This window comes from Panulirus ornatus, chromosome 32 (assembly GCF_036320965.1).
Source record: "Panulirus ornatus isolate Po-2019 chromosome 32, ASM3632096v1, whole genome shotgun sequence".
Taxonomy (NCBI): domain Eukaryota; kingdom Metazoa; phylum Arthropoda; class Malacostraca; order Decapoda; family Palinuridae; genus Panulirus; species Panulirus ornatus.
The window spans coordinates 19719529-19734067 of record NC_092255.1 but is presented as its reverse complement, the minus strand read 5'-3'; the positions used below and the strand labels follow the sequence as shown (position 1 = coordinate 19734067).

Genomic DNA, 14539 nt, shown 5'->3' with positions numbered 1-14539 from the left:
TGTGGGTGAGGGGGTGCTCCTCATTCACCCTCCTCCTCAAGAGAGAGAGGGAATGAGTTCGATGAGAAACACCCCAGCCCATCTTGCATCTCTCTCATCTTCATGTACCTTTCTTGACCTTCTCTGGTCTATTACAACCTCCAACCCCCCGGGGACGCTGGAGTAAGCCTCTGGTTGTGGTTGAGGTTGTGGCCATCGCGAAGGTGAGGACCCTCGTGTTGTTCTTCGTGGCGGTGGATGGACGAGAGTGGAGGTGGTCATGAGGCTTGTGTGTGTGTGTGTGTGTGTGTGTGTGTGTGTGTGTTGGACAGGCGGGGTGGGGGGGGGGGGGGGGCTGGATGTTTATATATTAACATGGGTATGAAGGATCCATCCGCAGGTGGCGAAGCGACTCGTCTACTCGCGCGTGTGTAGAATCTACTCGTCTACTCGCGCGTGTGTAGAATCTACTCGTCTACTCGCGCGTGTGTAGAGTCTACTCGTGTACTCGCGCGCGCGAGTGAAGAACGTTGCTTTTACGTGACGTACAGAGAAATTTGCGACGCCTTAGTCGCAAACGGGGGTGTTCATAAGTCAGTGTCCCATTTTCGTATTCGTAATTGTTCAACCTCCGAGACGTTTTCTTCGTATTAGAATGCCCCTTTTAATGGCTATGCAGTACGATAATCTCTCACACTCGCTTTCAAGAATCGGTAAGGATATTTCACAGCAACAGGAACAATTAGGTACAAGGAGAGCGTACGTACAGTATTGGAATTACATTTCAGTGTTACATTACATTTTGGTCTCTCATGGATGAGTCTGGCCATGGGACGCGCCCCATGACGTAAACATACGTCAGATCAGGAGGTGATCCACATATCGCCGTCCACATGTCATCATTTACCGTACAGAAACATCTCTCTCTATCCCATCTCGTGTGGCCGCCCCGTGCACACGATGATCCTGGTGCCCTTTAGGTTTTGCTACAGACAGACGGATAGACAGACAGACAGATGTAATTTAGAACAACTTCCCTCACTGGATTTTTACCCCCCCTCAACCTGCCTGTCATCGTGAGGGAGTCTCGAACACCTTCCATCACTGGGTTTTTACCCCCTTCAACCTGCGAGGGATTCTCGTCTATATAGAAGAAAGGAACATCGGTTCTCCGGGCTGGTTTGCGAGACGCGATCCTTAGGAGTGACCCACACACGGACGTAGATGCGCGGAGGTGCTGCCCTCTAGCGTGACTTAAGTGGCGACACCTTTTGTACAAGTACGACAAAGGGACAAGGGAGGCAGCACCGAGACATTACGGGAGACCAGTTACTTGTTACACCACCTCACGCCAGTAGGGGAGGCCGACTTACCTGTCCATCGCGCGCCATTCTCCCCCCCGGGGCTGATTCAGAGTTTATATATAGCTATTTGTTGATGAAGACAAGTCGCCTCCTGTCATACATCGTCACTGAAGGATCGTGGGCCGCCCCCTGCCCTGCTAGGGTTGGTCAGGGTGTTATTAAACGCTGGTGATGGAGGAGGAGGGAGGAGGAGGGCTTCATCGTCAGCCCTGGGCTTATTAGGGCTCTCTCTCTCTCTCTCTCTCTCTCTCTCTCTCTCTCTCTCTCTCTCTCTCTCTCTCTCTCTCTCTCTCTCTCTCTCTCTCTCAGGGTCTGGAAGTGGGTAGACTTCTGAGAGACATGGGTGCAGGGAAGTAAACCAAGTCCACCGGACTGGGTGTTGGACACAGTACCTCCACCTGCCCGGCCTGGGGAGGGCGCACCGTGCTGGTGTATGTCGGAGATGACCCAGGTGTGGTGGGTGGCAGTGCGTGTCAGGAACTGGTGCAGTGCGTGACGCCGCGCACCAACACCTGTTACGGCCGTAACACCACTATACGTAGACAGTATTCCTGGACGGTTGAGCCAGTTCCGGATGATGTAGTACACTCCAGTACTGTAGTGCTTTATGGTCGAAAGGCTCTGAACGCGAGAGATATACATGTGGGTGATGGGGAAGCGTGTGTGTTTTGGGTAAGTGTGTGGATGTATGGTGGACGAAGGTGTGTGTGTGTGTGCGTGGTGGGTGAAGAGGGTGTGTGTGTGTGTGTATGTGTAGGTGTGTGTTAGGTGAGTGTGTGTGTGTGTGTAGGTGTGTGGGTGGCTGCGTGTGTGTGTGTAATGTGTGGGTGGCTGCGTGTGTGTGTGTAATGTGTGGGTGGCTGCGTGTGGCGCACCGGCAGCCCACCACCTTAACATGACTACTACTTCACCGTATCCAGTAGCGACCAGATCAGCGCATCAACAACCATGGCACGGAACCGGGGTTGGATTGTGGTTAGAGCGCTGTAGAACATGTCCACATAGAGGATCAGGTAGAGGGAGGGAGGGAGGAGGAGAGAACGTGGTGTGGAGGGAGGCCTAGTGTTCCGTAGCCTGTGTGCTGCTGTGGACTCACACCAGCGGTCAACACTCACCAGGCTCCACTCTCTCTCTCTCTCTCTCTCTCTCTCTCTCTCTCTCTCTCTCTCTCTCTCTCTCTCTCTATCTATCTATCTATCTATCTATCTATCTATCTGTTCCTTTCCAGGCCTGGGGGAAGGGACAACAACACCCATTCGCTGTCGACTCCTTCAGTGTCAACGATTAAGACTTGTGTGCAGACCACGTCATCCTCCCCTCCCGTCACACACACACACACACACACACACACACACACACTTCCTTCAGTACCACTGAGAACACATTAACTGGTCGTGTGTGTGTGTGTGTGTGTGTGTGTGTGGTGTTCAGGAAGTGAGTGAGTGTGTATGGAAGTGTTTTCAGGGGGCGTCGGACCCCCTTCCCCCCACACGCACACACACAACAAAGACATATTCATTGCTTGGCTTATTTGTCGGTTAAGCAAGAGCGCCATCATCCGGTGTGTTGCCAATAAGGGGGTTGTGGTGGGGTGGGGGTGTCGGCGTATGACGCAGTGCTCGTGGAAACACGCGCGCGTCTGCAGGAGGATCCGCCACGTGCCTTGGATCAACGGGTCGCCCGTTGAACGGTCAACGGTGTCTACTGTTGGGCTGGAGCCCCTGGACTTATTTGGAGGTTTCCCTGTTGCATGAATCATGGGCAAATAATTGAAGAACTTGGCATTATCAGGGAATGTGTGTGTGTGTGTGTGTGTGTATGTGTGTGTGTGTGTGTGTGTGTGTGTGTATGTGTGTGTGTGTGTGTGTGTGTCTTCGAAGACATTGTCATGCACACCTCCAACACCAGACGGTGACCCACATCATGTGCTTTAGAATAAAAAAAAAAAGAAAACGAAACTCATTATTAACTCAAAGAAACCCAGGTTTGGTTCTCCACTGACACGCGAGTGATGGAGCCCCACACACACCCACGCTGACGAAGGAGGCGCTGCTTGATTGTCAAAGCGGATTCTCAGGATCAAAGTGGATTTTTTAGGGTCAAAGGTGATATTCAGGGTCGCGCACCAAAATTTAACATGATGGACGCCAGCACTTGGAGGAGAAGGGGGAGGGAGGGAGGGAGGGAGGGGGTGTATGTATGTATGTTGGACCATCATGTCACCCACCATGACATGTAGCCCAGGTCACCATGTCACACCCATCCTCACCCGATGTCGTACAGTGTAACCGATGACCACAATCCATTCCCACACAGGTCCTGTCCCTCGCATTATATAGTCAGGTAATTAAGGAAAAAAAAATAAAGGACACAAAAAAATAATTTGACTTCATTTCAAAAGTATCTTGACTTACGAGAGATAATGTTAATCCTGTTTATTGATAGACACTATTATCTAACATCTATCTGAGGGCCGTTTTAACATCTGGTATCAATTACATTTACCCAGTCACGGTTAAAAAGTAATGTCCTGTTTTAACATTTAAATTAACCCGTTGGTCTAATTTAAATGACCGAAAGAAATACAGGTTTAGACATATTTGAATTACCATTGTCTCATCATGGCTGGAGTGGGACATGTTGATGGTAGATATGTGAAATGATATGTATTATGGTACGTGCGAGGCTTCCAGTGTCACCATGTGTAGCGACGTCATGTAGGAGAGAGAGGCACACATGAGACCGCTCGTGTCATGCATTGTCTGTCGTGTATGACGGGCGTCCGTCATGACGTGTCGACGTGTCCTGCATGACCTGCTCCACGCCCTACATGCATGCACAGCACACTGCATGATAATGCACTGAATTGACTGCATGGTTTAACATAGCCATGGCCCTCCGAGCTGTCGTATGTGAATATATATATATATATATATATATATATATATATATATATATATATATATATATATATATATATATATATATATATATGTACATTCCTATGAGTCCACGGGGAAAATGAAACACGATAAGTTCCCAAGTGCACTTTCGTGTCATAATCACATCATCAGGGGAGACACAAGAGAGAAATCTAACAGTCACTTGATATACATCGAAGAGACGTAGCTAGGACGCCATTTGGTAAACATGCGATTGTCCAAGACAGACAACGAGCGTGTCATAAACTTATCATTTTGCAAATTTTATCAACAATAAAGTTACCTGATTTGTATAGACCATCACCAATATTGATTATAATTCTTTGTGTATGTATGTATGTATGTATGTATGTATGTATGTATGTATGTATATAGATATTGGTGTCCTTGGGCATGTGGTGGCCAGAGTGAGGTCTGCACACACACACACACACACACACACACACGAGATAATACGTACCAATATTGTGTGTCTGTGTGACTCACACACACACACACACACACAATGACCGTCATGTAAACAAAATGACTCGCATGACGTCACACGCATTGCACAGGCATAGCGAAATGACGGAAGGAGGAAGACCCACATGACCTTGAGGTAACCCCCCCCCCCTTCCTCCTGCCGTATTACGCTTGATTCGTGTAGGGGGGGGGAGGGAGGAAGGGGGGGTTGCGTAGCGCGCGCGCGCGCCCGGCAGTACCCGCCTGACGGACGTACGAGAACGTTCCAGAAGGCGCCACCTGGCTCACCAGCGTCTGGGTAGTGTGTGCTCCATGTATGGCCGGCCACCACCTCGTCCCCTGGGGAGGAGATATGATGGTGGTGGTGGTGCGGGGGGGAAGTGGGGAGTTGTTGTAAGGGCGAGGAGGCTCAGGGGCGGGCGTGTACCCCGGGCCCGTGACGTCACTGTGACGTAGAAGGGCCTCCTCCTCCTCCTCGGCCAGCGGAGTGAGTCAGCGGGCGAGGGCAGCGCCGCCACGCGGCCGGCCGGCGAGGCTCCCGCTCAATGGAATAGTTGGTCCCGCACGCGAGGCTGGTGCCTCGTGACGTCACGATCGCCACACTCGGGTCCTATATGGCTCATATATATATATATATATATATATATATATATATATATATATATATATATATATATATATATATATATATATATATATTCCAGCCCCTCACTCGGCAGGAGTGAGGGGCTGGAAAACCTTTCCTCCTGTATTATCACCTTAGAAAAAACGAGAGACGTAGGAGAGGGAAGCGAGGGAAAGGTTTCCTACAATGGTACTTGGTGATGTCATCTCGCTCAGGTCACACGGTCTTGCTCAAGGGTCGTACCTTCGTGCACTAGGGTCGTACCGTCGTGCTCTAGGGTCGTACCGTCGTGCTCGAGGGTCGTACCTTCGTGCACTAGGGTCGCACCGTCGTGCTCGAGGGTCGTACCGTCGTGCTCTAGGGTCGTACCGTCGTGCTCAAGGGTCGTACCGTCGTGTTCAAAGGTCGTACCTCCGCGGGCAAGGTGTGGTGTCAGGTGTAGGTAAACCACAACCATTTGTGTGTGTGTGTGTGTGTGTGTGTGTGTTGTGTGTAGGTTTAACACTGTCTTGTCTTAAATAAAACATCGCTGTAAAGGTGCATTACTCAGGTTACAATCTCTCTTTGTTTCTCTCTTCCAGGAAGTAAACTTTGGCGAAGGACGTGTGATGAACGGCTTGGGAACCGCTGTGGAAAGGTAAGTTGAGGCCTGGGGTTAGGATGGGGGGGCAAGTTGTGTTCCGTGTGTGTGTGTGTGTGTGTGTGTGTGTGTGTGTTTGGGTGGGTGTCGTGTGTTCCGTGTGTGTGTGTGTGTGTGTAATATATATGTACCGTTTGGGGGGGGTCCTACTGTGATGGGACCACAGCTGTTGAATTTTCTCATGTCAAAAAAAAAATAAAAACATTAAGATTTTTGTCTCCTGACGTCTGCGTGGACCATTCCATGATTCCGGTTTATTCCAGTCGTTCCACTGTTTACATACCATAAACGTGTGTGTGTGTGTGTGTGTGTCTCCCACGATCGACATTTGTGTGGCCATCTTCCTGGCTGTTTATGTCAAGGTGAAATAAGATTATTTTCGTCGTATTTTTTTTTAGAACTGTGGTCTTGAATGATATGTTTGTCAGGTAAATATAGAATTAGATTTGTGGATATATATATATATATATATATATATATATATATATATATATATATATATATATATATATAGACATTGTCGGTTTAACTCCTTGCTTAGAGGACTGTGTGATCCTTGGGTGTTATAGCGTGACCTTTGACCCGACCTTTGACCCGACTCACTGATCAGGTCATAGGTCATTTTCCATGTCTGTATTCCCATTACCAGGGTGTTTACGACACACTGTGTATGTGTGTGTGTGTGTGTGTGTGTGTGTGTGATTCAGTCATGAGGCCATCTTCTGTCACGACCTCCCCTCCCTCCCTCCCTCCCGAGTCGTCACACACGACCCGAGTGCACGGGAGGACCAGATCATCTGCGAGAGGACGCCACAACCAACTGTGTTCTGAGGGACCCTAATAATACAGTAGGTGGAGACGGGATCGCTATAGCACAAAGCCGCTCTTCCTTCCTCATCCAGCCACCCACTCCCTCCTCCTCCTCCTCCTCCTCCTCCTCCGGCACAGGCTATCCAGGGCGGCAGGGAACTCACCCACCCACCCACTCCCCCTTTCCTCCTCCTCCTTCTCCTCCGGTACAGGCTATCCAGGGCGGCAGGGAACTCACCCACCCACCCACTCCCTCCTCCTCCTCCTCCGGCACAGGCTATCCAGGGAGGCAGGGAACTCACCCACCCGCCCACTCCCTCCTCCTCCTCCTTCTCCTCCTCCTCCGGCACAGGCTATCCAGGGAGGCAGGGAACTCAGCCAAGGAGGAGCCGTAGGCCGTATGGAAAGGGTATATACTGGCGTGGAAAGTTTGTAGGAAAGTGTGCCTTAGGGGGGGGGTGGGAAAACGCGCATCGTTCCAGCGAAGGATGCCGGGCCGTCTTAACATTTCCTCTCTTGTTAGACTTACGTCATGATTAATTGTAGTCTTTTAGTCTTATCTGTGATGACAACTTGTGCTTGGTCGTTCCTGTGGTCTGCTTTCTGCTGAGGAGAAAAAAAAAAGGTGGTTGAACAGTACGTGTGTATGACATCAAAACTTCTAACCTTCATACCGGTATCTCTTCATTCCTTCTAACATGGACGAATTGTTGTGAGTTATGTTGTCTGAATTATTCAATATGTCCTAAAATTCCACAACATTTCCTTCGTCTCTCCTTTTTTGGGGGGGATGAATTCCTCTCAGATCTGTGAGTCTAAACGTCTCGAATTGTGAGTGACGGAATTATTTTTGTTCCACTTCTTTGTATGGATTCTGTTTTTCCTCGTTTTTGGTTGATTTTGTTTTGTGACTGTATTCGACTGAGGTCTGACTAGGGTGTTGGGCATACTGAATTTTTTTTGTGTTTTTGACTTTATTGTAAACTTATTCTCGATGTAAAGTCGACCATCGTTTGCTCTGTTGTATACAGGTGGCCACTGTTGTTTCTGAAACAGTTTTGATTCATTGATGAATATAATTATCGTTCGACATTCACTTTCTCCTTTTACTTCTGTTAACAACTTACCGAATGATTTTTGCATATGTGATTGATATTTGTATTGCCAGAATGCGTTACTTTGCATTTAGGTAAGTTCAAGTCCATTTGCCCCTGTCTCCTCTGTCCACTGTATCATTTTCTGTAACTCTCTCTGAATCTTTTCAATGGAAATCTCTCTTTGCCTCAGCAGGATTTCCTAACTTCGTGTTATCGTCCAATGTTGAAACTCTACTGATGAGTTCTGTCTCCGGATCCTTGATGTAATCGTAAATAGCGTGGGTGTTAAGACTGAACCTTGTGGCACCCCACTTGTCACGCGCAGCCATTTGGACGTTCCTCCATTTGATGTTGCTTGTTGTCTGCTGTGTTTCTGTGTGTGTGAGGCAAGCTGCTGCCCTCGCGCATGTTCAATATAACCTAACCTAACCTAATAATGATATATATATATATATATATATATATATATATATATATATATATATATATATATATATATATATATATATGACTCAAAACACTCTCACTAAAACTGGTTACACATGATGTTTTACGAGGTGTCAGTGTGATGTGTGGGGCTGACGTTCATGGCCTGATGTGTGGAGGAGATGGTCCGGACACATCCTGGTTTTGCTGTGTGTGTGTGTGTGTGTGTGTGTTCGGTGGCGGCCTCACAAGACAGACAGACACACACACACACACAGAGTCACCCACTGTTCTCTCTATCGCGTAGAACAACAGCAACAACTTGTTGGCACTTACTTGACGAGCTGATTGGCCGGCACTTGCAGAGCCCTTCCACTTGACACTGGTTGCCAATAGACCAGTTGCCGATGTTAGTCTTGAGATGTATATTTGTTGACGTACAGTCTCTCCGACGAAGGTTTAGGTTGATAAGGTGTCTTGGGACGGGATGTAGTTCAGCCTTCATGTCGGCGGCTCGAAGATAATGGCGTCGCTAAGAACGGTCTCTGGTATGATGGGAATTCAACGTGTTGAGTCGGGGGTCAGTGTCACCTGGTCATGTTGGGGGAAGGTGAGGTTGGCGCACCTTAAACACCCAGGGTGTTGAGTGGGGGGTCAGTGTCACCTGGTCATGTTGGAGGAAGGTGAGGTTGGCGCACCTTAAACACCCAGGGTGTTGAGTGGGGGGTCAGTGTCACCTGGTCATCTTGGAGGAAGGTGAGGTTGGCGCACCTTAAACACCCAGGGTGTTGAGGGGGGGTCAGTGTCACCTGGCCATGTTGGAGGAAGGTGAGGTTGGCGCACCTTAAACACCCAGGGTGTTGAGTGGGGGGTCAGTCACCTGGGCAGGCGAAGACGGATTGAGCCGACGTCTACAGTGTTGGGGGTCAGCATGTGTGTGTGTGTGTGTAGGTCTGTATGTAAGCTACGATGATGAGGTCTTAGTTCTTTGCTGAGTGTGATAGATGCTGGCGATGAGGGCTGAATGAGGTGGACATACATGACGACGTCATTTCTTGCGTCCTGTCACTGGCAAATTTGAAATGCAGGTGGAAGAAATATCCTTTGCCTTAGTATATCACAGGTTTCCTTTAACAATTAGAATTGACAATAGCAGTTAAGGCAGTAATTAGTAAAGAGTAGTTGCCCTCGTAGAGTAACGTCACCTTGTCCTTGTTCATGTTTGTGTGCCAGACGCCTCCATGTAAGGCTGGTGTGTCGTGGCTCTACCCAGCACACTTGTGTTGGTCCAGGTAACACGAGAGGAGGAGGAGGAGGAGGAGGGGACGCCTGGCCTCGGTCGTGAGTACGAGTGTAACGCCAGACACACACCGTCGTCTTGGGTGCCCAGCGTGTGAGTGTCTCTGTGGTGTATTGTCTGTCACGATCACGTTGCCCCCGGCGCCCCCCACTCCTGCGTGGCTCAGGTGTCACGCCCGTCACGCTCATTCATCTGCTGCTGGAGGAGGAGCGGCCGCCGCCACTGCCTGGCTGGCTCGGTGGCTGGCTGGCCAGGCCTCTCTCTCTGCGTCAAGCGTCAAGTGACGCTGCTGTGGTGTGTACCGGCCACACGGGAACTCTTCCTTCCACCTTCAGGCACGCTCCGAGTCCTCGCAAGTGCTGGCGCTTTGTAGAGTCAGACCCTCTGTCGTGAACGGTTCTGACTCTCTCTCTCTCTCTCTCTCTCTCTCTCTCTCTCTCTCTCTCTCTCTCTCCAAGTCGCTCTCACTCCTGCTCTCTCCCTCTAGACCTCCTCAACTCTCGCGTTCTTAGACTCGCGTTTCCCTCGCCACTCTGAGGTCACCAAGCAGAGGCTCTCTTGGCGCAAGGTCTTCTGGTGATCTCTCGTCTGTGTGTGTGTGTGTGTGTGTGACGCATCCCTGGTTCTCTCTTAGGTATTTTGATGAATCATTTGTCACGGGCGGTGACATATATATATATATATATATATATATATATATATATATATATATATATATATATATATATATATATATATATATATTCCTATGAGTCCACGGGGAATATGAAACACGAAAAGTTCCCAAGTGCCTTTTCGTGCACTCTCTTGTGTTTCCTCTGATGATGTGATTATCACACGAAAGTGCACTTGGGAACTTTTCGTGTTTCATTTTCCCTGTGGACTCATAGGAATATCTTGATCACGCGCAAAATTGTGATCCTTTCCAATATATATATATATATATATATATATATATATATATATATATATATATATATATATATATATATATATATCCGTCCGCTTCTCTCTCTCTCTCTCTCTCTCTCTCTCTCTCTCTCTCTCTCTCTGCTTTGTAATGGATCGTTTCCTTTTCCTATCCAGTCGCCCCATCGATCGTTGGCATGACCTCTTTCTAAGTGTCAGTAGTTCCTCCTGTCATTTAAGTCTTCAGAACGACACGGTTCGACCCCGCGCGTCAGCAGTGAACGCGTCACACGTAACTCGGTCCTCCACTCTGTCCCGCGAACCCGTCGTCTTTCACGAACGCTACGAAGGTGAAGGAGTGAGGGATGATGTGGTATAGACGTCTTAGTTATTCATCTTCTGAGTTCTGCTTCTTCTCCAGCACCTTTTTAGCAGAGGGGTCGCGGTCGTGCGCCCCAGGACTGGGGGAGGAGCACTGCTCTCACACCTGGGATGGGTCTACCTTCACCCGCAGGGTGGGAGTCACAGAGGCCTTCCCCTCGTCCCTGTTCCCTCAGGTATATTATTTCGGCCTCTGATTTCACGAGGGGTCAGCGTTTCCCCCGAAGACATAGACCCCTCAGCACCCCCACCCTCCCTTTTTTTTCGAGCAGCTGCTTCCCATAGTTTTTATGTGGAGACCAGCCACACGAGGATTGTCTTTCTTTCCTCTAGCAACGGAACTGCGCAGCAGACTTTTATGTCCGAAGTCGAGAACATTATCTCGGAAAGCAAAAATGGGTATGTTTGAGGGAATAGTGGTTCCAACAATGCTGTATGGTTGCGAGGCGTGGGCTATGGATAGAGATGTGCGCAGGAGGATGGATGTGCTGGAAATGAGATGTTTGAGGACAATGTGTGGTGTGAGGTGGTTTGATCGAGTAAGTAACGTAAGGGTAAGAGAGATGTGTGGAAATAAAAAGAGCGTGGTTGAGAGAGCAGAAGAGGGTGTTTTGAAATGGTTTGGGCACATGGAGAGAATGAGTGAGGAGAGATTGACCAAGAGGATATATGTGTCGGAGGTGGAGGGAACGAGGAGAAGAGGGAGACCAAATTGGAGGTGGAAAGATGGAGTGAAAAAGATTTTTGTGTGATCGGGGCCTGAACATGCAGGAGGGTGAAAGGAGGGCAAGAAATAGAGTGAATTGGAGTCATGTGGTATACAGGGGTTGACGTGCTGTCAGTGGATTGAAGCAAGGCATGTGAAGCGTCTGGGGTAAACCATGGAAAGCTGTGTAGGTATGTATATTTGCGTGTGTGGACGTGTGTATGTACATGTGTATGGGGGGGGGGGGGTTGGGCCATTTCTTTCGTCTGTTTCCTTGCGCTACCTCGCAAACGCGGGAGACAGCGACAAAGTATAAAAAAAAAAAAAAAAAAAAAAAAAAAAAAAATATATATATATATATATATATATATATATATATATATATATATATATATATTGGAAAGGATGACAATTTTGCGCGTGATCAAGATATTCCTATGAGTCCACGGGGAAAATGAAACACGAAAAGTTCCCAAGTGCACTTTCGTGTAATAATCACATCATCAGGGGAGACACAAGAGAGAAATATAACAGTCAGTTGATATACATCGAAGAGACGAAGCTAGGACGCCATTTGGTAAACATGTTATATATATATATATATATATATATATATATATATATATATATATATATATATATATATATATAAGGCCAACCGGAGCTATGTGGAGTCAGCCTAGGTCATGCGTGACATGAGCCCCTCCAGGTGGATATGATATGTACATATTTGCTCATATTAGCGCGCCGCGGTCCGCACGTTACTCATTCAGGCGTCCGTCTGCATCTGCCGTTTGACGCAAGGGTCGTCCGGATCCGTCGTTCGACGCAGAGGGTGTGTAGGACTGGGGAAACGTCCCCCCCCCCAGGAGTTGTCGTCCGACTCTTCCTAATGACCATGTGTGTGTGTGTGTGTGTGTGTGTGTGTGTGTGTGTGTGTCACGGTACGACCCGCGGGCCGGACGCTGCGTGCCGTGGACGGTGATGGGGGACCGAACGTACGACACGCACGACCCTTGAGGGTCGTGTCGTACCGTCGTGGTCCAAGGGTCGTGGAGTCGTGGAAAAGGCGTTTGTGGAAGGCGGACCCCAGGTGTGTGTGTGTGTGTGTGTGTGTGTGTGTGTGTGTGTGTGTGTGGTTATGTCCCCGAGGTAATAACAGATGACGTAGCGACAGTGGGACACACAACATGGCACGCAGGCCACGCACCAGTGGGCGGCCCACGCCCGTCACGTCGCGCGGCGCGGCGCCCTCGAGGGGTCGTGACGCGCGCCGTGAATCACCCGCCCGAAAACTTGGCGAGAGGAAAAGTGTGCTTTTTGACGTCAGCTGAGTTAAGAGGTTACGTAGTTGACACATCCTCACGTGCATCTGCCAAGAGGACGAGAGAAAGAAAGTACCACACACACGCACACACACACACACACACACACTCACACTCACTCACACACACAAACACACACACACACTCACACACACACACACGTATGCCTCACGAATCATTGAAACAAATGAGAGTCGTAGCTTTAAAGGCGTCGATAGCGAGATGACCATCCTTCCTCTTCCTCTTCCTCCTCCTCTTCCTTCCTCTTTCTCTTCCTCCTCCTCTCCTTCCTCCTCCTCCTCTCCTTCCTCCTCTCCTTCCTCACACACACAGTGTTGCAAGTGACGTGGTGGAGGAGGAGAAGCAGCAGCATTTTACCCAGAGGAGGAGGAGGAGGGAGGAGGGAGGAACTCAGGGTCGTCATAAAACTGTGGCAACTTCACAGTTTTTTTCTCTCCCCTCCCTCCCTGCCTCCCTGCCTCCTCCTGCCTCGCTTATGAACGTCTATCATTCCTATTTATATCTTTATCCTCATTCTTACTGAATACTAGAGAGAGGCAGCTGGAGAGAGGGAGGGTTTTCTCTGTACATACATATATTTTTTTTCAAGTTCTGTGGCTGTCTGAAGGTGTGTGGTGTGGTCAGAGTGTACTGGTGTTGCCTTAAGCTTCTCTCTGGACTCCTCTCAACGTGTTCTCCCTCCCATCCTCCTCTCATACCAGCCTCCCTCCTCCTCTTCCTCCTCCTCCTCTCTGACAGGTCCGTCTTGTATTGCGTGATGGATCAACTCTCTCTCTCTCTCTCTCTCTCTCTCTCTCTCTCTCTCTCTCTCTCTCTCTCTCTCTCTCTCTCTCTCTCTCTCTCTCGTTTCAGAACCTCTCTTGTGTCTCATGGATCAGTCGTGCCTTCTAATCTTTTATTTTTTTTTTTCTATCTTGTTTTTCTTTTCCTTCCGAAAGGTAACCAGATCCACTGGTACGCTGACGATGCAGTGGCGGGTGGTTTCGTCTCCTCAACCCCTTCCATTATAAACTCGGGTCTGGACAGTGCTATACCACTTCGGAGACACACACACACACACACACACACACGCCATCTCGTTCAGTTCCATGCCTCTAGAACGTAAGTTCTATCCATTACTCTCTGTAACTCGTCCCTCCTTCCCTCCATCTCAAACCCAACCCTCCATATCTCAGTGCATCGATCACTCATCACAGTATGCGATATGACCTTAGCGTCTTAAAACCCACCCACCCTCCTCCCGCCCCTCACTTCGTCTTGTGAACCCGACACGCCACAGTGCCAAGGTTTGGCTCACCTTAAGAACCAAGGGGGATTTGACCCGTTCAGGTGTGCAACATTCATCTCTCCTGAACACTTATACTTTGCTTAGGTTATACAGGGGACTGAATAGTTCCCCACACAGATATTTTGCTTAGGTTATACAGGGGACTGAATAGGCCCCCCCTGTGTGGAGTGTACTGCTCTCTGTTGCTTCTTCTGTGGACTTGTTTTCCATAACGTCTTTGTGTTTGTCTGTGAGCCGTGAGCAAATCTGAGACGGTTATTC

At 48.8% G+C, this 14539-nt stretch overlaps 1 long non-coding RNA gene across 2 annotated transcripts in view; it reads left to right on the top strand.

Annotated features, from left to right (window-relative positions):
• LOC139759131 (uncharacterized) overlaps positions 1-14539 on the top strand; it is a 341589-nt gene that overhangs the window by 122365 nt on the left and 204685 nt on the right. For both annotated transcript variants that reach the window (XR_011714997.1, XR_011714998.1), the window contains exon 3: positions 5957-6012. This is a non-coding gene — a long non-coding RNA (uncharacterized lncRNA). The remainder of the gene's footprint in view (positions 1-5956; positions 6013-14539) is intronic.